Here is a 21,617-nt window from a genome sequence, read left to right on the forward strand (position 1 = left end):
GTAGACTGGGTTTATTAAACTTTATATGACGGACGGACAGACTGGTATACAAGAACATACATCAAAATGTTACGCTGCCATATGCTGAGTGGGAGGCGCTATCACGATTTGTGTTTGAGCAGGAGAATAATCCGAAATTTCGTCTCGTCTTATTCAGAAGTGGCACCAGGAAGATAATTTACAAGTTCTTCAATGACACAGCCCAATCACCGGACCTTAATCCCATTGAAAATTTTTGGGAAGAGGTGCAACGTCCAATTCGAGTTACAAGATTCTTTAACACAAAACATGACAAATGATATGAAAGTTTTGGACGAATGTGCCGCTTGGCGAAACGTCAAATTGTTCTTTCGAAAGTCGCTTTAGGTTTTTGCGCCAATAAAGTGTATTGAAATAAGTCATTACATAATACTAAATTACTAAGGCACTTTAAACTACATGATTATTGTTTTAAAGGGTCAATCTTTCAATTTCCAATTTTTAAATAATTGACTTCATCGTAAAAGTTGCTTCGTTTTTGCCCGATATTGTACATTTAAAAACAATTTCGATCAGAAATTAATATCAAATACCGCACTCTGGGCCGCGCGATATTCGTCGCTTTGGGTTTTTCGCTCAAACCCGCAAAACTGTCCGTGTCGGTAATTGTCCCGCGTCCCGTTGCCAGATTACTGTCCACAGCACCGAATACGTCCGCGTCCATCGATCTCCCCGTCCCGTCCCGTCCCGTCTAGCTTGGCGTGCATTATCGCCGGCGGCTTTCAACCCCTCGCCGGGCGGCGTTGGGGCGTGCACAATATGCCGCCATCCGGGCAAAACGTTGATTATATACGCGTGACACGTCAACCTAGACCCGGCGGCGGGGGAGGGGTGGTTCGACCCGACGGGAGCTCTATAGGGTGGTTTCACCGATACGGGGGTGGCTGGTTTATAAAATAATAAGCGGTAGCTTCAAATTATTTTCAATTGAAGCTGATTTCGTGAACCTTTCAATGTGATATATACGGGGTGGTTTGCGTTGCGTGTAATACAGCCAAAGACAAAAAAGGAACTTTTTCAAATTCGGTAGGATACCCGCTAAAATTTTTGATTTTATAATCGTAACATGTTGTTCGCGAAACGTTTTAGCACTTAAATAGAGAATCTTATAAAGGAACATAAAACTTACACCTCATTTATTTGTAACTAAAAAGTTGTCGTCACCTTCATAAAAAAATTTATAACGGCGAGGAATTCATTTTCGCTACCGATGTAAAACCTACCCACAGTATTATAAACACCGAACAAAAAACGCTCCCTTTTCGCTTGACCATATTCTATATTATTTGTTTACAGAATATACTTCTTCTACTCCCTTCTCTGAAAGGCCCAATTTTACACCCATCTAACGTGTGTAAAATGTCATTTTATGACGTCAGATTCATTACCTACGACTGCGAACTACTGCGGACATTTTCGGGATATTACCCACGGGTCTGGGAGGACGATCATGTCACACATCACTTAGAATGTATTCGTGTTGTTATGCAAAAATGTACCCAAGCTCTAATGGTCGTAACAAAAGTAAAGTATGCAGAACGGAATTTGAGTCTCAAGTTCATTTTGGTACGAGCGGAGCGAGTGTTTAATAAAAGAGTGACTTAAAAAGTTTGCCAAACGTATACGACCCAAGACCTACGACCGATAATTTTTGAATACATTTTTGCAAAATAACACGAATAAATTCACTCACATGACCATCAGAATTGACAAACGTCAAAATTCAAGCCGTGCGGTAAAATCTCCGAAAACACCCAATTGCTTCCAAACCCGTGCAGTAATATTCGGAAATGTCCGAAGTGACTCGGATCCGTGGGACAAGAAACTCACGAGGTAAAGGAATGCTTCCCGCACGCTAGATAGGTGTTGTATAACTACGTGTTTTACAGAAGGGAGTAGAAAAAATATTTTGGTCAATTGACACACAAAAAAAAATAACGCTATGCATAATATTCTACATTAAGACATTTTCTACATTCAAGCCGTGGGTAATAACTCGAAAACGTCCGACGTGGCTCGCAACCGCAGATAATGAAACTGAAGTAGTAAAATTACACTTTCCGCACGCTCGATCAGTGTATAATTGGGTATTTTAGAGAAGGGATAGGAAAATAGTATATTATGCCACAAGTGCGGTAAACATCATTTGACTCACGAGTTTATTTGATACGAGCGGAGCGAGTGTTTAATAAACGAGTGAGTTAAAAAGTTTACCGAACGTGTTGCATACTATACTTTTTCTACGACCGTTAGTTTTTGAGTACATTTTCGCAAAACACGAATACATTCACTGACATGACCGTCAGAATGGACAAAAGTCAAAATTCAAAGCGTGGGAAATATCTCCGAAAACGTCCGATTGTTCCAAAATCCGTGCGGTAAAATCCCGGAAATGTCCGAAGTGCCTCGGATTCGTGGGAAACGAAACTGACGTGGTAAAGAGACGCTTCCCGAACACATTTTTACAGACGGGAGTACAAAAAAAAATATTATAACAACTCAAAAATTGCCCAGCGACGACTTAACTCTATTTGGCACAAAAGATTTATGGAATAACCTTATATTATACCCACCGCAAAACTGAATCGTTCTTGTTTTGAGCAATGGAAATCGTAATATTGGTAAACACCTGAAAGTTAAGATTACGTCTCATGAAATTTTTTTCCGATTAAAATTATAGTCATTTTTAATAATCCATTTAAAAGAATGTCTTCAAGATTAGAAATCAGAAATATTGCTAAGAATGCTATATTCCTTAGATATAGTTTTATATTTGAAATAATATTAAACACCTTAAAAACTTTTATAAAATTTATCTAGATTTTTTATAGATAGTAATATTGTTCTTGCAGTAAACTCTAAGGTTTGGCAAGTTACCAAAACTATAAACTAAAAGTAATCGGAAACCAATTGAATACTATCAGTGGGCAAATGTCAAATGTCAATTATGCAATCATAACCACACTCAGAAGTGTGTTTAGTTTTCCATAAATATAGAATTAAACTAAACACGCCTTTCAAAATTCGACTATCGAAAGGGATTGGGACCGTCGTTGACGGACGTTTCAAGCTCATGAGGGTCCAGGTTTCATACTCACTAGGTGGTTTAACAATTATAAGGCTTTTAGTAAGTAGTAGTAGTAAGCTACCAAACACCGAAAGTAAAAATATTATAATAAGGTCTAACGCCATAAAATCTTTTTAAAAAACTTGAAGTAACCAAAACAAAAGGTTTTATAGATAGAAATATGTTTTGGTACTTATATAGACGAAATAGATATCGATAATTCTTAGTAGAAGCACCACCACTTTCTTATGAGGAAAGTTTTGTTGATTGAGCATGTTGGTGAAAAAAAATAGCATAAAAGAAGAACTATGCTTTTGACTAACATTCAAAACACCAAAATAAATAATCCAATGTCCTTCATAATTAATGGAGAAAATGAAATATATTTATATAGTACAGCTGCCAGCTAACGTTCCTCATCGAACGTCTCTTTATTCGTTATAATAAAGGAAAATGTAATCAACAAGCCGTTAGCATACCTACAGGAGGTAAAGGGTTTTCGTCGCAGTTCGGCCAAATTGGCGATGCTGACATTATATAATTAAAACGGTATGGTGGTTGAAGTTCATCTCAAGTTGCTGAAGGCTACATTGAGAATTCTGTTCAAAATAATATTGACATAGCTGACAAAATACGAAAGTTCGAACCCAGATATTGTATGACAAACTCAATTTAAGCAGTTTAATAATGTTTATATTTTCTAATAAGCACTAATTACAGATTATTAGAAAATGTTGCGATTAATGTTATTAGAAAATTTTGCCTACTCGTCCAGTAAAACGGTACTTTAGGGACTTACCTAAACTATTATTATTTTATGTATTATTTAATAAACCGCCATTTATTTTTCTAAATCAATTTCGTTATTAAAAAATGAATATATAAAATAAAAATAGCAACATAGTGCTTAGGTGGGTACTGTCTTTAAAAAAAAATTTTCTTAGTGTATAAACCCGTTTATCGGTTGGCAAACAAATTTCTCTCAGTCTATAAAATGGACCGCCCACTTCCAAAGGTGTCAACGCTCACTATTGCCTCTCGTTAGATTGGAGGTCTATGATACGGACGTCGTATTGGTGTTTTTTAAGGATTTTCAAAAATCGTTTTTTTTTTTCTTGGCCGAAAGTGGAGGCGGCTTGAAAAATCTCGAGAGACGAGGCGAACGGAAACAGCGACGCACCGCGATCATTAACGTTGAAACGCGGTACCGTTTATATCAATCAGTCATCGCTTCGTTCCAGCGTGGAAAATTAATCACGTCCCGAGCACCTTAATGGCCGTCGCCGCCACCGCCGCCGCCGCCCTAGCGTGATTACGCCCGTGCCCGTCTCCCGGTCCTCCCCCTCCCAACTCGACACGAGATCGCCCACAGTGTTAGGGGTCGCTTTTTTAGAGGGTGGGAAGAGCGAGAGTCGGCTAACCCCCTAATATCTTCTCGGCAAGGCTTTTTTTTCCGACACTTTTGGCAAAATATTTATTTACGCTATCTCTGGGAGTGTTAAATTCAAATAGTTCGAATTTATCCATTCAGATTGTATTATTAGGCAACGGATTCATAAAAGGTTTATAAGAAACCTAACTGTTAAAACCAATTTAAGTGTTATAATAATGCATCCAAAACGTTTCAGTTACTTTATTTATAACTTTTTCGGTATTGGTCACTTTACATTCTTATTCCATAAATTTTTTATAAATCTTAAAGGACCTAATAAATACTTCACTGTTACCATGAAACTGGACGCCCATGCGCTTGGGACGAACGGCAAAAACTGTGGCTGTTTTCCCAACTTCTTTCGCTTGCACACTTTTAAAGGGCATGTTAAATTTCTTTCTTTTTCGGCAACTTATAAAACTATAAGTAATCCAAAATTATCTTAGATAGTTATACTTGAAGCATGTCACTTTTTTTGCCGATGCTAAATTGGAGAAACACCATTTTAATAATAATAATTATGTCAGTAACTTATCAGTATAATGGACTTTAATTACAATTTTCCATTTTTGCAAATATCCCAAAAACATGTGGGCTAAAATATAAAGTGTGTTATATAATTGCAACCAGAAATAACGTGTCGAATGGGTAAGACCATTTTTTGGCACCAAAAATTTGGCAGCTAAACCGACAATTTGTTTTTTATATCCCTTGATATTTTTTAAAACTAAGCAAATGATGCAGTAGGTATTTAGGGACAGGGCCGACTTCAAGCCTCCTGGAATCAAGGAATTGAAAGGCCATACCTGAGAGGAATTTACATCCAGATTAGGCAAATGTGTAATGAGTAAGGGCAATGAGGTACGGTAATAGGGAAACAGACCGGCCTAGAAATTTGAAAAAAAAATTATTAAGTAAATGCCGGAAATTATTTTCGATTTGTTGAAATTGCCACCAGATCTCGAATTGTTATCTTGAATTTTAAAAATAGGTTTCTACAAAGAATTCTAAAGTGTTTAATGCCACCTGGTGGCAAGGTAAAAAATCCCAAATCGCGTCACACATAGCAAGAATAATAGAATAGGCAAAGAGGCAAAGTTTATTGAAATGCGCAAAATTTTTCTGTAGACAACATTTATTTTGCAGAGATGCAGAAAACAGCATCAAACAAATAAGATTTGAATCGGACTCAACTTTAAAACAATACTTGCATAAGCTATGGTTAACATTAGAAATTTTTGCAGAAACAAAGTTTTGAAACTCCACCACACCAGACGTTTTCCTTGGTTTATTTAATTGGTTTCTGAATTTACTCAGTTTCTGAAACAGCCGGTATATTTAAAAACGGCGAGGCGCGGCGGTTATTTTGAAGTCCAAATTATACCATTAATCCCAACCGACTTTTCGTTTCCGAAAAAGGCGAAAATAGAAGAGGACGGGCGGGAAAGAGAAAGAGAAGAGAAAAAAAATAATCGCGAGACACCTCGGTGTCGAAATAATAAAGGGCCCGAGCGCCGAGCTAGCGAGCGACGGGCGTTCCGGTCGATGGAATAACTTGTCACAGAATATACGGATCGAGGCTTTTCCAATTTAACGCGACGCCGGCGGTGATGTCACCGCCGCCCCCTCGCGCTCTAACCCACGCCGCCGCGTCGAGAGGCTTACGAAAGAATAGGCGAAAGCGGGAGCGCCAGCGGGATCCAAACTTTCCGTCCGCCTCGCCTTCCCATTCACGAATTTGCGGCGAGGGGCCGAGGGACCGCTGGGGCGGTGGGGGGCGGAGGGCTTCGACGTTTTCGGCGTTTAACGGCCTTAAACCGTTAACGGGAAATCCGCCTATCATAATCGCAGTGTGCGAGGTTGGACAGTGTGTCGCGAAAGGCGCTTTTTCGGTGACGGGCAGAGTTCATTTGGACCGTTATATTATTTACACTGGCAGCTGCCCTTTTTTTATACCAATCTGAGGTGCAAAATTGTGTTTTGCACAAAATATATATATATATATATATATATATATATATATATATATATATATATATATATATATATATATATATATATATATATATATATATATATATTTAAAATCAAGGAAACTTCCGCGGGTACTGTAATAATATTTATAAACCTTCTGGATTCCTTGGGCGTAGGGTTGTTTAACGATCAAATTTGCTGACGTTTCGCCAATCATCCTGTTGGTTTCTTCGAAGCTTGACTGAAACTCTTTCAGTCCAGCAAGTTTGGTCTATAAACAGCCGACGCACAGGGAATCCATAAATAGTATTGCCAAATACCTTAGTACAAACGAAAGCGCTGAAAGGCCATCAAAAATAAAATATATGTTTTAGTGTAATCAGGCAAATTTTTGAGGATAAAGTCAGCACTTCTGAAAAACAAGTTAGAATTTCTGTAGTGTTGGGGCTGCTGAATTGACAACTGCTTTATTGACTAGTCCAATTCAATCAAAATGTTTTAAATCACATCTTGTAATTGTAGAGTGTTATCTATCATGATTTAATATTAATATGCAATTTATAATAAATTATTATGCGTTTGTCATGTCCAACTTACCTATAACACTCTTCAAGGAACACCCGAATACAATACTTGCGATTCGAGGAATCCCAATAAAAATACTTACTCCACTTAGTTCTCAGAACGACGCGACGGAGATGTAACAGACAATATAAATAAATAAATATAAATTTCATTGTATTATTACAATTATTTCAGTTAATTGACTGGTCAAATGAAATAAAAAAATCTGACCGGTCAGTTCCACAACTTTAAATAAAAGATAATTCGTAAAGAACAGGCAATCGCTAAACTGGAGGTTTTTTTTCAATGAAAAATTGAAAATTATTTCAGAATTTCATCATGTTTCAACCAGAACTCGATGATTCGATTTATCTAAATAATCTGGTGAAACTAGCGCCCCCTAGGAGCAATGTACAACGTCAAATTCGTAATTGTCATGTCAATAAACCTACAACTGTAAATTTATGTTATTGTATTATAAAAACTTTATCAATCAGAAATTCTTATTTACTACTCAAAATTTAGGTAAACCAAGTCGTAAGTACAAAATGCACATCAGCATGCCTTTCACATTTTTCATAATACCCACCTCTCCACAGATTCACACTCCTCTCTCAATATATGTTTGATGCTTTTTTCCCTATCCTTTCCTGCACAACTTACACTTTATCTCCTCTTCTTATTAATACTTATTATCGCTCTCTTTTTAATTGCGTTGGATTTCCAAGGAATTTTAGCATTAAAGGACATTTTTTGTTTCGAGAAAATATTGTACAAATCGGTTTTAGAGTGAATATTTTTGGAAGTCACTGATTTTTTTAGAAATTTTCGAAACTCTCATTTAATTCGAAGGAAATTTAGTTCGAGCTTTTTTTTTATACAACTTCTCAACTTCGAGTCAAAAAATGATAATGTCGTGTTGGTAATAGTATATTGTGCAACAAGTGCGGTAAACGGCATTTGACTCTTTTTCTAAAACTTCTGGATTCCTCCTGCGTCGGTTTTTGTTGAGTCAAACTAGCTAACGTTTCACGAATAATCCTGTTGGATTCTTCAGAGCTTGACTGGAACTGATAACCAGTTAGCTAGTTCGACTCAACAAAAACCGACGCAGGAGAATCCAGAAGTTTTATAAAAAGTATTACAGTAACCTATGGAATATTCTTTGAAAAATTAGGCATTTGACTCACGAATTTATTTGACGCCAGCGGAGTGAATGTTTAATAAACGAGTGACTTATAGTATATTATGCAACAAGTGCCGTAAACGGTATTTGATTCATGAGTTTATTTGACACGAGCAGAGCGAGTGTTTAATAAACGAGTGAGTTAAAAAGTTTACCGAACGTGTTGCATACTATACTTTTTCTACGACCGTTAGTTTTTGGGTACATTTTGGCAAAACACGAATACATTCACTGACAAGACTGTCAGAATTGACAAAAGCCAAAATTGAAAGCGTGGGAAATATCTCCGAAAACATCCGATTTCTCAAAAACCCGTGCGGTAAAATCCCGAAAATGTACGAAGTGGCTCGGATTCGTTGGAAACGAAACGACACTTTCCGCACATAGATCGGTGCGTAATTAGATATTTTACAGACGGAAGTAGAAAAAAAAGTTTACCGAACGTGTTGCATACTATACTTTTTCTACGACCGTTAATTTTTGAGTACATTTTCGCAAAACAACACGAATGCATTCATTACATTCAACGTCAAAATTGAAGGCATGGGAAATATCTCCGAAAACATCCGATTGCCCCCAAACCCGTGCAATAAAATCACGGAAATGTCCGAAGTCGATCGGATGCGTGGGAAACGAAACTGACGTGGTAAAGTGACGCTTCCCGCAAGCTAGATCAGTGTGAATTAGGCATTTTAAAGACGGGAGTGGAAAAAATTAGTTCTACTCTTCCCTACTCCAATATATGCAATTATGAATTGATCAATCGTCCAGAAATGTCACTTATAGTCATAAGTTATTCCCTTCGTTACTCACGGTCGCGAGTCACTTCCGGACATATTTTAGTCACGAGTTTGAGAGCGGTCGGGTGTTCCCGCATAGGATTTTAACCATAGCATTTTGGCGTTTGTCGGTCGTTTTACGGTTATGTCAAATGTCACTCAGTAAATAACCAATTGTGCACTGATTACACATACGCAAGGTGTTTTTCACAAACAAAATAAATTCACTAATCACGTAAATCATGTAATTCACAAAATCACTACCTGTAGTTAGTATGTAATATTGGTGCAAATTTTATTTAAAGTATATTTATTTATATGTGGTTTTTGAAATGAGCGGTTCAGTTATTTTTATTGAAGCTAATTTCTATCTGACAAAATACCATATAGTAATAAATATATAAAAATTTTAATATTTATGCACTGCTTTGTAAGTAACGTTTTTTCTGTATTTTCTATAGTGCGTAGTACATAGAGGCTGTGTCTCTGCTCATCACAATACCGAAATTTTTGAAGCGATGAAAAATATTAAAACGGGCCATTTAACCTGCGCGGTCATTTAAAACCTCGTTTTCAACCAATAAAATGTAGTGGTTTTCGACAAGCAACATGGCCGCTGATAGTCAGCTCGATAGGTTTCAGTTCAAAATATGCCCAGATCTAGTTAAATGGTCTGGGAAAACATTTCAGTGTGTGGAAATCGCTGTTTACAAAGAAAATGGCGCAAAGTGCAACAGTTAGTGGGTAAAATTTAGAGGTATGCGTGGACGCTCTCATCTCTAGGAAAATATCATAGCGACCCGAGGCAGATTATACTGGGGCCATATTACATATTATCTAATAGTTATGTGGTTTAATGTAATGCAATATTTCGTCAACGTGTTTCTCGTTCCTTTTATTATTAGAATATAATAATTATTTGGTTTAATTAAATATTTAAATCTTTTCAAAAAGGCATTCCGAAGGATTATTAACATAAAAGGAATTACGATGTATGTACACTCTTAGGTCGGTTTACCTTTCCTTCTCACTTTCAACAATTGCCCCACTGGTCCGCCCCAATCAACCCCCCACAAGGTCGACATTATCCCGCCGCAGAAAAAAAAGCAATTAGTCGGTAGCGGCGCGAATCCTGCGAATTGGCGTAATTAAAATCTCGCGAAACACCTTTCCGTTCGGTCGGTTTGGCGAGCACGCGGAGGCAGGAATCGAGAGGACGGGGGGAAAAAACGAAAACGACGATAAATAATTAGATTCCTCGAAAGCCCGGCAAAGCGGATAGCGGCACGGCGGACCCGACGATCGAGGCGCTTCGCCCCGGCCTTATCTCCGTTGCCAACGCTTTTTACGGCTCTTATGTGCCGTTTAGGCAGGCCCGTCCGACGACCGCCACAGATCCGGAATGAAATATTTTCTAAGCAACGAATTTTTAACGATAACACCTACAGTTTATCGATATTTTTATTAGTTTAACGATAAATATAAAAAGTTAATAAATAAAATAAAACCGTTTTTATTTTAAACTCGGCAAAGATCAGCCGAGTTGTTAACTTAACTACGAAAACAACTTTTATATTATAAAACTCTATGCATAAGCAGCATAAAACAAAAATGAAAAAGACGCATAATCGTAATATTATATAAATCAAAATTCTTAATTACCTTGGTTTTTTGCCAAGATATATATTTTTTTAAATAACATTTAAAAGCCCAAGCAAGATATCCTGTTTTTGTTTAATCGAGGATATTGATGTATAGGAGGAGCTGTTAGTCATGGTCTTCTTAAAATTGGACATTTCATATTGATAGTTAAAACGAGTTCCTCGGAAAGAATGCAATTTCTACACATGATTTTTGCCAATAGGTATGAGGATCACCCAGCTTTAAGTAGCTTGCGAATATAACCAGTAAAATGTAATTCTTCTCGACTCCATAAATTTAATCATTTTAAATAGTAAAGTTTGACTTACGTACTCTCCTCGTTTAAGGTTTAAATAAATGGAATACAGGAGTTCTCTATTTTTTGTAATTTATGTTTAGTCAAAACATCCCAAGCAGGATCGATAGACAAACTTACAGTAATTTGGATGCCAGTACATCACAGAGAGACAATGTTGCCAGTGCTGCACATACACAGAATAATATTTTAAGATATTCATCGAGAGCATAGATAAATTAGAAATTTCGCTCAATATACTTTAACAAAATCTCTTGCTAATATTTCGTTACCCATTAAGTAAAATTACCGATAAAAAAATAGATAGCTCTTTTTTAATAATAGCAATATTGTTTGTAAGAAATGTTTTTTTAATGTGATAACCTTACAACTAATAAACGCTTACGCCATTGTAGAAGAGCTTTTGCTTAGTTTTTGTGAAAAAAGTGATTTTTTGAAAAAGTATTACTACTATTACTACACTTGGCAGTTTGATTTCCGAAGTGTCACTTTATGTGCACCAAAAAAAATCGAAGAAGTGTTTTATAGGCGGGACAATTATTGAGATGTAATTATTCGCAATATTACTTTAGATTTACCACATACACATGTAACTCAAAATGTGTTGAGTTGCTACTTATCCTTAAAACTTGCACTTTCTGAATATTTTCGTGACACTTTTTTGACGCAAATTTTTTGCAAAAAAAAAAAATAGGACAGCCTTTATTTCTTTCTAAACCCCTGGTAATACTTCACGCGGAAATTAGTATTAGTATTACCATATACTATTTTAGAGCAAATGGAAGTATTTTTCGAGATAAAACAAACCTATATCTGCATTATTTTGTTTCAAGACAAATCTATTCTTGAAATGAAAAATTATACTCCCCTAAATCAAAATAAACGGAAGATATTTTTTTTCTTAAACATATGTACAGGGTGTCCCAAAAGTCAACGATAATACTGAAAACGCATAAAATGGCCTTAGTAAAAAATCGATGGTTTTCGATATTGCCACTTTAATTGAATTCATTAAAATTGTAAACTTGTATCAGATTTTCGAGTGTCACATCTAAAAAAAAACAACTCTTTACATTCGTTGAATTCGCTAAATAAAATAATTAAGAACTCTCAATGACTTGTACGAAGCACTTTCATTTTGTTAAAAACTGAATTGTTTCGAAACAAAACAATTAAAGAAGAAAAATAAAGTCTCATCACAAGGTGAAATACTGCGTTAAACTAAAAAGAAATATTTCACTTCAAGACAAATTGTTTTAAGGTAAAACAAAATGTTCAAGAAAAGAAAGAGTTTTCTTTGTAGACAAAAATTTTTACCGTGTGTCGAATGCGCGAAAAAGAAACCCTAGATTAAACTCACGAAAAAGTGATATTGAGCCAAATATTGCTTACTAAAATGTCGAAAGGATACAAGGTGTTAAAGTTTACTTCTCGAAATTTTCTTTAAAGTTCAAACATTTATTGAGATGTCGACCTAAAAATCTGGATTTGGGGAGATGAGAAATACAATCACTATTTTTTCACATAATATCAAGAAGGCGCTAGTTACAACCCAAAATCCCACTATTTTATTCAGGTTAGTTTAGTTTAGTTTTTTTTTTGGAAAATTATGATTTATAAACAACAAAATTTCGGGCTTGCATATGTAAATACAATTTGGGCCACACATTTTACTATTAGTTTAAAATTTTAAAATTCAGCAGTGTTTAGTTTTAATCAGGGAATATTAAATTATTTTCATGTGATATATCCCATCCATCATACCGCATGTTGTATAAGCTCTCACTTAATTTTATCAAAACACATTTATTATTTTTCAGTTTATCATTTTTCATAGTGCCCCTATTTCTTGATATATGAATAAAACTGAAAGGTTGTGGTTGTTAAATTAAGTGATTTACCTACAGTGCAGTGATTAGATTTGAAAACCAGGTTCACAACTCATTGTGACGATAATATTGCTCATATTTTGGTTTAGTTAGGTAGAGGTTAATAGAGGAAAAATATTATATTAAGCGAATTTAATAAAGTTTTGCGTGATTGCTCCAAAACCACCACTGAAAAGCGACCTCGGCAAGCCTCGGTACGAAAAACCCGGATTTTAACGCCCGACTCCGGGGTCTACTTTAAAAAGCGCCGTTTCCGCGTGTGGAAATAATTAAATTCGGGAAATGTTCGGGCGGATGGGGCAGAGGAAAACGGTGGCAGCGACGGATACGTACGTCAATAAGGTTAATGGGGAGAAACTGAAAAGCGGCGACGACGGCGGCGGGAAGCGCAAATCCCCATCCCCCTAAAGCGTCGCGTCGCCGGCGGAATATCGTGCCCCAAAACTTGTCTGGTCCCGAATCGTTGAACCGACAACGACGATGCTTAAACCCCTCCCGCAGTTCGAGGGAACCAACCTGGAGAAATGGGGTAAATAACGCGCGTGCTACGATTTCGATTCGAGACGAATAGGAAATTTTCCAAAAACATATTTGTTAATATCGCCATAAATATTAATATTTTAAAATAAAAAATTTATTAGGCAAAAACCGAGGCGGACACAACTGAATAAATATTTCCTCATAGAGAAATATTTCTAAAGTTTCCTTAAATTAGCCCAAAAAACTCAATGTTGGAAGAAATTGCGAATAAAAGTTACCGAAATCATTTTATTTAAAAAAATTTAATAAAATATTAAATATTTTTTGTTGAATATTATTTAATTAATTGTATGATAACCGAAAAATACTGACAAATAAATATTGGAACAACTAGCTTTTTCCCAAATCACACGCTTTGCCATGAAAGTTTTGATATTGCTCAAACATAACGATCTTTTTTGAGTTCCCGTAGACAATGCTTTTTTTTTACCTACTCGTTCGAAACATTCATCCCGGTTTTTCTGTTCCACAATGCAGTTAATTTTTGAAATGTATTTCGTTTTCCTGACTTACATATTCTAATTAAATGTCTTACATTCTTCCTCAGCTCCTCGAAGAGAGGTTTCACAAAAATACTGGCTTTGACTGAATTATATTAAACATAGCAAAATTGTTGCTATTGCGAAATTTCAAGTAAATTGTCTAGAATGCAGGGCAGGGTGAGGGGCACCACAAAAATGAACCACATTTTTTTTCGTTTTTTCTACTAGTTATAAATTCTGGTTATTTTTACATTTTTAGCCCTTTGCTCAATACCGTAAAATCAACCGCTTAAAAATTATAAAAAAAAGCTATTTCATATTATAACCTAAAATTTATTGTGTTATTTTTTGGATAAAGCCCAATAACAATTTTTTCAATCGATAGAAAAATAGTTGCTAATCAGTAACGCTTCTTTTTATTAAATACTTTTTAATAAATAATTATAATTATCATATAGAACATTATAAATAGGGGTCAACGAGGTATGACGCCCACCCTGGGGCACAATTTGGGTAAATTTAGTGAGAGTCCATGGTTAAAAGAAATAAAAAATAATAAAATAGAAAATAATAAAAGGTCACCTTGTCCCACCCTTCCCTAGTCAATTTTAATTTTCACTAAAATTAAATAAAATAATTTTGGTAAATTAACATTTTATTGGCAAAGTAATTGCATCTTCTCCCATATAGTTATTAGGACTCATATTTCCCTCATTTTCCTCGTATTACCCTAATACTTCTCTATATTATTTAGTATTTCTCCATCCATTACTTTTTAATGATTGCCAACAACATACGTACATTCTTTGACAATATCACTCAATTTATGTTAAAGTATTTTACAATAATTCTTATTTACTATAACTTGTTTTACAACAAAATCTTAGTAATCTTAGTAAGGCGACTTTAAAACCGTAGGTTGTTAGCCTCTCCTAAACAGCTAAAGTGCAAGTGTGTAACTACAAAACAAGGATACTAAGTAACAAAATATTCATTAACAAACTTTTTTTGGTACCACCTCAATCCTAACATCACATATCACATTTGTTAAAAGTACATTTTTGTATTAACAGTCGAACAGCTCATCCTAAATGTTTCCGTTTGCATTTATGCAATATTTTTAGCCCTTTTTTGTATGAAGAAACTAACCTATGAAAAAATGTAAGTTAATTAGGTTTATTAATAATTTGAATGCTTTAAGGAACCAACCGATTTTCAAAACTACACGTTTTTATCTCTCGTTTCTCTGAATATGTGAATGACAAAAACAAACTAACTATACCATTTGAGTAATTGACGTAACAATAATACTATATACATATATCTTTTATTCAGAAAACAAATTACTGTTATATAGGTAAAGAAAATAAATAAAATTACGTTATTTACACGTTTAGGTCCCCAGATATCGCAGGTTAGGTTTTTAGTTACCCAATTGGTAAATACTATCAGAGTTTCTTCTGGATGAAGGTTCTGAAGTTGTTAATATCTTCGTTTATTATTATTATTAACATAAATGGAAAATAAGACATCAATAAACAACATTAATATAATATTAAATATTAGTAAATATTATATATAGCAATACCCGCTCAACCGTAATTGGAAATTACCTGAACAAATCTAGTCGGATAAGCGCTTTTATTTATACATATTTACTCAATGGTGTATATTCTAGGTTTTAAACACAAGAAAATTATTTTAAATTACACTCGTTCTCTTTAAATATGAACTTTGTTAGTATAAAGTGGTTACTCGTTGTGTTAATAATCAATGTAGAAAAAACTTGATCTTTATGAATTTAGGAGTAAACTGCGCTCACTAAAGTGTAGATTGGTACTTACAACAATACCCACAAGACCTAAGAAAATAAGACTACGGGACAAAAATAAATACCGCACTACTTAAAAACAACGAAATCAAAGGAAAATTAACTTTTGAAACAATGAATGACACTTAAAGCCCGTCAAAGGCAAGGAATAACACTGAACAAAATGATATAGAATCCCTTCGAGAACCCCCATCGGCAAGTGTCAAGGAAACAATTACCAAAATGCAAGAAACTTTCTTAGTCAATAAAGGTAGAGCGAGACGGGTCTCATGCACGAAAGGAGAATATATAGAAACAAAATAAGACCGTGTATGAGCAGCTTCATTCACAAATCAAACTTAAAATCAGAAAAGTCAAGCAGCAGTCAACTCTGCAGAGAGATTGAAGGTCTACAATTAATAAAAAAGTTAATGAAAATTCTGGTTTATTTCAAACGAAACTTCCATGCCGAGTGAAAACTGCATTGAAAGACTGTTCTCCGATACCAGAACTTCTGTGGATTGTATACAACAGGAAATCGTAAAACTTTTAAGTGACAGTAACTTGGCAATTATCACTAAACTTTTTACCTACATATATAGAACTAGTAATATTGCAAAACATTCGCTAATACGAAATAAAAAAAAATGCAATGACTTCAGGCTCATCATGTCTTGTTTAATAATTTAGCTTCGACAGTACCAAAAATGTTAATAGGATGTGGAGGATGAACAATTTGGTTTTAGAAAAGGCCAGAAATGCTTTATTTAGCCTCCAGACATATCGAGACCAACAGAGAGACGTTTATTTATTTCTCATCGTTTATGAGAAAGAGTTTGACAGAGCCAAATAGTCTAAATTGCATCTACGTTCATTCTAGTCCGTTTAAAAACTCGTCAACACAGCAGAAAGAAGAGAGGAATTCGGTGTAGGTAGTTTCAATCTTCCAAGAAAAGAAGTTATTCATTATATTTTGATACCCATCTATCGGGTTAATTTTGAAAGATAGAAAAAAAAGTGTAAACACAAAAGTTTCAAGATTTTTGCTCTGTTATCTTAAGCAAATTTAAAAAAAAAAAACGACGATCGCAAGCTGTTAAAATGACAGCAACATCTTTTTTTGTTAATGGAATATCCTATATATTATTAAATGGTAGATCTTTTTTTCCTAATTTCAAAAACATATAGTTTATTGGCATTTCATTAAGCCGTTTTTGAGATATTTCGGTTTAAATATAATTATCATTCAATTTCTGGACAAAGCTATATTGTTTAAAAATGGTCAAGTCTGCCTTGATAGCAACCATATTATCTATGTTTGCAATTGTTTTAACAATTGACTTTTGACAACTAATCAAAACTAAAGATTTGCAGCGTAAGTTAAATAACTGAGGAAGAAAAACGCCAAACAATAAAATTATATTATTCAAACAATAAAAATATCAATAATTCAAGACAAACATTTTACACATAACCTCCATTATTTTCTATACATCGGACAATATTTCTTTTCAATTTCCTATTAATACACGAGGTGATAAAATCAGGGTTTCTCTGTTTATATCTTATTAAACGATATTGTCTTTCTCTTATCATTTGCAAACCTTCAGGCCTATTATAATAAATTTTATTTTTTAATTATCCCCACAAAAAAATGTCACAAGGATTCAGGTCGGTGCTGTTGGCAGGTCATTTGATAGTTTCTTGCCTACATTTGTCTATATTTATTACTTAGATCATTGGTAACCGGTTGGTCATTATGTGGAGGTGCGCCATCTTGATGCCAAATTATTTAATTATTTAAAAAATTCCTAACTGGCACATTTTCTAAGTGTTCTATTTCTATTTCAAGGAAATTTAAATATCGCTGGCTATTCCAGGATCCTTCGTACATAATTGGTCCGACCACCATATTGTTCAACATACCACACCATAAATTAACCGACGTGCGTACTTGCATTTTCACTGTCTGCATTTTGTGTGGATTATTGGTGGACGAAAAATGTTTATTCATCCTATTAAAGACACCTGCTGTTGTGAACGAAGCTTCATCAGAGATCTTTTATACATTTCAGTACAAAATTCGATCCTCTGCGTTTTATGTTCACCGGTTAAATTTTGCACTAGAAGCAACTTATGTGGGTGAAACTTATGATATTTTAGCGTTCGTTGAATTTTACTATAGGGCTTTCCGGATAATATTTTAAGGCCAGGTGTAGAATATTCAGGATTTTCTAAAAAATATGAAACATAAAAATTAGGAAAGTAGAACTTTCTTCCACAGTATAACCCATTTGAAATATCTTAAGTTATTTAACTAACGCTGCAGATCTTTCGCTTTGATTAGTTGTCAAAAGTAGAATATTGTTAAAACAATTGCAAACATAGAAAAAATGGTTGCTCTATCAAGGCAAACTTGGCCATTTTTAAACAATATCGCTATTGTCCAGAAATTGAACGATAATCATATTTAAAACGGCTCAATGAGATGTCAATATGTTTTTTTTTTAATCAGAAAACAAATTTGACAGCTTGCGATAGTCCTTTGTTTTTTCTGACGTTTGCATAAGATAATAGAGCAAAAATCTTCAAACTTTTGTATTTACACTTTTTTTCTATCTTCCAAAATTAACCATGTGGGTGGGTGTCAAAATATAATGAATAACCCTATACGTAAAGAAGAGCAAGTGGAAAAATGAAACTCATATGAAAACCTTGAATTATAAAATCGCCTAAATTTACGAACATGCTTTACTCAAACGTGGGTCATACTTCGGCGACGTCGAGCGAACGCGACGAGCGTTTATCGTGGGGCGCCCGAATGGCCGCCGGTTTAATTGCCCCAACGTAACTGTTCCTTCAGCACGCGCCATCGACTGCGAAGTCGATCGATTAAAAAATTTTAAGCCTTCCCGTATATACGCGCCACGCTTCGCTTCTAATTATCGAAGTGAATCATCCGGGCGGGCGACGCGGGGTGGGTCGCACCCCTCGGAACTTTTGCCGTCGCCGCCGCAGCCGCTCGTTTCCCCGGCTCTCTTTCCCCACCCCCCGACTTAATATCCGAGGCAAATGGGCAACCTTCCGTTTTTATTGGCAAATATCTAATATCGGCCGTTAACGTTTTACTTTAATTAACTGGCCTTTATTTTTGAAGAGACCGAGGATCTCCGAACCTTCGGAGCGTGGAACATCGTTTGGTCGAGGGTTTAGTGTTATGGTCTGTTCATAGATATAAGAAAGTGACTAATTGTTTTTAAATGGGATTATCCAAGGGTGGTCATTAACATACAAGGCAACAAGATTATTATCTAAAGTTTCGGAATTTAAATTCAGGTAAAATTGTGGTCCGTAATAGAAAATAATTTTATACCTACCTGTGTTTAATATTCTTTGGTTTGGTATACTACTTAGTTTAAGCTTATTAATAATCATTCTTATTTCGTGTGTAATACAGCGTGTGTTGAATCGTGTGCGAGTTATGCAAAATATGTGCGAGTCTAGTGTATCTCAGGAGATGCTCCCGCCCAAATGTAGAAAACACTATTCTATTTAGACTAAGGAAGTTATAAACAATGTTCATTTGACTCTCATTGAACGTGGTGCCAGCAAGCAAGCATCTTTAGAAGAAACGGCCACATTGAATAATCCCATTTCAGCGAGAAAAAAAAAGAAGCCATGCTGAAATTTTCTCGAGTGTACCAGTTATACGAGGAACAGGCGATGATAGCGATAGTGATACTGATACATTATGTGAATAATTTTAAGTAATTTAAGTAGGTAATAAAAATAATTTGTAATTTTATTTTAGATTTTAAATAAATAAATACTGTTTAGTATCTTTCCTAACAAAACGGACGGACGGACCTGTTCGGCCATATTTCATTCTTACAGCTTGCCCTGGTCTTTCCTTAATTCGTATCAGTTAGTCACTTTCTTATATCTATGAACAGACTTTAACTGTACAGAGTGAACCAAATCGGACGCTGTTAAAGGAGATAGACGAAGATGGATATATGTGCCTGCAGCTCTATTTTCATAAAAAAAACGTAAAAAAAACATAATACAATAAAATTTCCAACTAAAAAAACGTATTTTTATTTGGAAATTTTAGAATCGTTGAATAGAACCTAAAATTGGCGTCCTATGCTACAATCAGGGTTTCTAAAAATTTGAACAACTTGGTTTAAGGCAAAATTCATTAACTCAAGTAGCGTGACAGATGCTAACCATTGCGTAACCGCGTTCATGCCCAGAATGTATGGGCAATTTAAAAATAAGACCATTCAGTCTTCTCGAAAAACTGAAAAGATGACCGCATTTGCCTAATATTTGTCGAGGTTATAGAAACGTACAAAAACAGTCATCTAAAGATGTCAAATACAGTTAGGGTATTGACAGAATAACGAAATGCTTAAATCTATGTTCATATAAACTTTCCAAATTGTATGTAAAGTTGATTAAATGAGTAAAAACCTCAAAAAAGACCATATTAGCTCAATTGCTGTTACAAAGTTAAAAGGAATGAGTATGTTACAGCCAGAGATGGTGAACGATATTCAGAATGTGATACTTACTCAAATTTTTGTGGAGGCTGTATTACGATGTGAGAAGGCATTTCCTTAAATGGCCGCATAGAATTAGCTGTAGTGAATGCAGGACCAATCACTGCTGACAGATACATAAGAGATAATTGGATTTGAATACCTTGAAGAAATTATAATTTATAGATTGACTTGATGTACAAAGTCCGAATTTGAATCCCCTACGACACAATTGGGATCATCTAATACTGCAATTCAAAAATGCGAAATCTTGCTCCAAGGACTTTTAGAACTCAGCATGGTATACTGCGCCTAAAGTCGCTATGACATCTTCGTAGAAATGGGAATGATCTTCCGCCCATGTTTCAGCCACTTCACCTTCACTTGCGCTCTTACCTCTTTCTAAAGAACTATATCCACGCACTTTTGTTGAGAGAATTTAATGCGTTCCGGACATATTTCGAAAAAAAAACGGTAAAAATACCGCGTTCCAAACTTACTGACGATCTGTCAGCAGCCATGTTGGTTGCTAAACGCTACGGATATTGGTAATTGCCTTGCGCATACTGATTGAACCTTCTCATTTTTTTTATAGTTCATATATCGCTCACTGGGTGCAACATTGGCAGATACCAGAAAATAGCTATTTTTAGTTAATTTAAATATTCTTGTTTTAATAAATAATAATACAAATCATATCACTATAAATTTTGTTATAAGTAGGAGAGTTGATATGTGTTATCTCAATATTTCAGTTTTTATTTTCCTAAATCACGGATTTTTTTCGCATTTATTAATTTGTGGATGTGCCGCTACTGCATCCAGTGAGTGATATATTATCAGCAGGGTCTCTATAAATCTAGTAACTGTTTGGCTTAAGATCTCAATATTCACCTCGTTTTGGGCCGTATGTGATCTGGAAATATAAAACTCCTCTGCTAATCTGTTTGCATGAAGATTTAATGGGATTTGGACATATTTTGAAAAAAAAAATCCGAAAAAATGGCGCATCCAAATTTATTGACAATCTGTCAGCGGTCATGTTGGTTCTTGAATGCCGTAATGCTCTTGGTTATTAGTCGCTTCGTAATTTCCCGTCTGTTATCAGCATATGCAGGGCACTAAAAGCTATATAGCTTAATTTTGTACTATTTTTGCAGTATGTGGTGTGGCATTATAAAACTGCTCTCGTAATCTGGCAAACTTTTTCTTTGACATTAAATTCCATATTTCATGTGAGAAAAAGATTTAAACAATAAAAAAAGTTTAAACGTGGTTTCCGTTAAAACACTTTGCTTACAGAGTAAATTAAAATAAAATTGTTTTTTATATCGAAATCAAGTCAGCAGTAAAC

At 35.0% G+C, this 21,617-nt stretch overlaps 1 protein-coding gene across 1 annotated transcript in view; it reads right to left on the bottom strand.

The window, feature by feature from the left end:
- Positions 1–21,617, bottom strand: part of LOC132708421 (nucleolar protein 4) — a 159,729-nt gene that overhangs the window by 137,250 nt on the left and 862 nt on the right. The window lies entirely within an intron of this gene.

This window comes from Cylas formicarius, unplaced genomic scaffold, assembly GCF_029955315.1.
Source record: "Cylas formicarius isolate icCylForm1 unplaced genomic scaffold, icCylForm1.1 PGA_scaffold_10__41_contigs__length_53128322, whole genome shotgun sequence".
NCBI classification, from domain to species: Eukaryota; Metazoa; Arthropoda; class Insecta; order Coleoptera; family Brentidae; genus Cylas; species Cylas formicarius.